This window comes from Caloenas nicobarica, chromosome 32, assembly GCF_036013445.1.
Source record: "Caloenas nicobarica isolate bCalNic1 chromosome 32, bCalNic1.hap1, whole genome shotgun sequence".
NCBI classification, from domain to species: Eukaryota; Metazoa; Chordata; class Aves; order Columbiformes; family Columbidae; genus Caloenas; species Caloenas nicobarica.
In genome coordinates, this window is record NC_088276.1 from 957,710 (window position 1) to 960,354 (window position 2,645).

Below are 2,645 nucleotides of genomic sequence, written 5' to 3' on the forward strand. Positions count from 1 at the left end.
CTTCCTGCTCATGTCCAGCCTGGACCTCCCCAACTGCACTGTGTGCCATTATTTCTTTCTCGTACTGTTTCCCACTATGAAGAAAACCTCCACCATCTCTGAAACCACCCTTCCAGCACTCTCAGGCTACTCCTACACTGCTGCAGCCTCCCCAGCGCTGCTGGGCCAGAGCAGCCCAGGTCCCTCAGCATCCCACACCATGTGCACAAGGTCCTGAACCCTGCCTTGGCAGAGCCCTACACTCTCCAGTTCCTCCCTGCTTCTCCAAACTGGGAGCCGCACACTGGCACACACCCGTGTGTGTGGGGTCACACCAGTGCTGAACCGAATGGGATGAGAACTCCAGGTGTCTGGGTCCCCACGCTCCTCCTCATGCAGCCCCGTGTGCAGCTGCCTTGTTCATGGTGAGCGTGCAGCACGGGCTTGTGTGGCGGCCCTTGTAGTGCCCAGGCCCTTCTCCTCAGGGTCACTGCTCAGCGTGTCAGGTCCTGCTCTGTCCTGATGGATGGGGTTATTCTCCTGCCCCGATACAGAACTGGCCACATCTCCTTTTGAAACTTAGGAGATTCCTGATGGTAGAACCCCAAAGTTTCTCAAGTTCTGGACTCTCCCTGGACTGCTGCAGCCGCATTCCCTCCAATTCCAGCCAGGGCAGGGACCACTTGCCCGGGGAGCCCCCGGTGCCCCCTAAAGAAAAGCGGCCTCAGCTTGCAGGACTCTCCTGAGCCCAGAAAGTGGCCAGTAAAATGGCAGTAGTAGCAGGGTTCCATCAGAGTTTATTCAAGAAAAAGGAAATAATTTCCAATTTCCCTAGCACAGTCTTTCAGTGCTGCTTTCGCCTCCTTATCCTGGTGCCTCTCCCTGACTGCTGTGCCCCACTTTCGGTGGCACCAGATTGTTGGGGGGCATGGTCATGTGCCCCCACAGGCTTTGTCATTGGTGCCCTCACTCACAAGGGAAAACCCATCTTGTCACTCTCCACATAAAGGAGCTCCATACATCCAAGCAACTTCTTCACTCTGAGGGAATCCCACTGCTGATCCTTCCAGCCCGTCTCTCCTGAAAAGCCTCTACCCACCCAGTGCAGCACCCCAAGCTGTGTGACTTGTCCCACCACGCCTTGGCGGTGACTCCATGGGTGTCAAACAGCACAGGCTGCAGCTTGTCCTGGCTGTGCCCTTGGCTGAGGGCATCAGTGCACAGTTGGGCTGTGGCACCTCAGCTGTAGCACCCGGCCAAGCTCTGAGAGTTCTCGGGAAATCTGGTTGGTATCAAGAATCCAGGTCCCCATGTGTGCAAAGGTTTGACTTCAGAGCAGAGAAATGTCACAGTGGTTGGCAGATGCAAAGTTAGGGCTGAAATTGGGCAACAGGAGAGTAAGCAAGCCCTGCTGTCCCCAAGGCCAGAGAGAAACAGGGCTGGGAATGACAGACCTGGAAGGAAACGTGTGTTTTGTCAGTGGCGTCTCTGCTGCCCCTGAGGTACTTGGGCAGACGTGTCACTGATCTCTAGGAATGACAAGGTGCTGCTGACAGGCCCAAGGTGACAATGGTTTGTCTGTTCCTTGATTGTGTTATCAAGGGGGTGAGAACAGGGTGGTGAAAAGAAAAAAAGGAGATTTGGAAGTGTTGCTATACGCATGGATACTCCGCTGTGAAGCGCTTCCTACTCAAGGGCTGCCCTACATCTACTGGATAGAGAAGGGACAGATCTTGCGATGCTTCAGAGGTGGGAATGAGTTTCTTGCACAAAGACACCGAATCTGTCTGCAATGCTGTCTGGGGTGTCTGTCCCACACTCACTGTGGATGGGGATGGCTGCCCTGGACAGGACCATCGCTATCCCTGCCCAGTGCATGTAGGGGTGTGTGACAGCCTTGGCACCTCACGTAACACTGCAGGTGTGTAACTGGCATTAAAAGGAATAACTGCCCTGAATTTGATTTGTCAATAGAATTATAGAATAATTTCAGCTGGAAGAGACCCTCAGGATCATTGAGTCCAACCATAACATAACCCAACTCTAGCACTAAACCATGTCCCTAAGAAACCCATCTAAACATGTTTTAAACACCTCCAGGGATGGTGACTCCACCACTTCCCTGGGCAGCCTGTTCCACTGCTTCACAACTTTTTCCATGAAGAAATGTCTCCTAATATCCAATCTGAACCTTCCCTGGCACAACTTGAGACCATTTCCTCTTGTCCTAGCACTTGCTACTTGGGAGAAGAGACCAACACCCACCATGCTACAACCTCCTTTCAGGTAGCTGTAGAGACTGAGAAGGTCTCCCCTCAGTCTGTTTTTTTCCAAGCTAAACAGCCTCATGTCCCTCAGCTGCTCCTCAGAAGACTTGTGCTCCAGGCCCCTCACCAACTCCTTTCCTTCTCTGAACTCGCTCCAGCACCTCAAGGTCTTTCTTGTTGTGAGGGGGCCAGAACTGACCCCAGGATTTGAGGTTTGACCTCCCCAGTGCCCAGCACAGGGGACGGTCACTGCCCTGGGCCTGCTGGCCACACTATTCCTGATACAAGCCAGGATGCTGGGGGCCTTTTTGGCCACCTGGACACACGCTGGCTCATGTTCAGCTGCTGTCAATGAACATTCCCAGGTCTTGTTCCAACAGACAGCTTTCCAGCCACTCC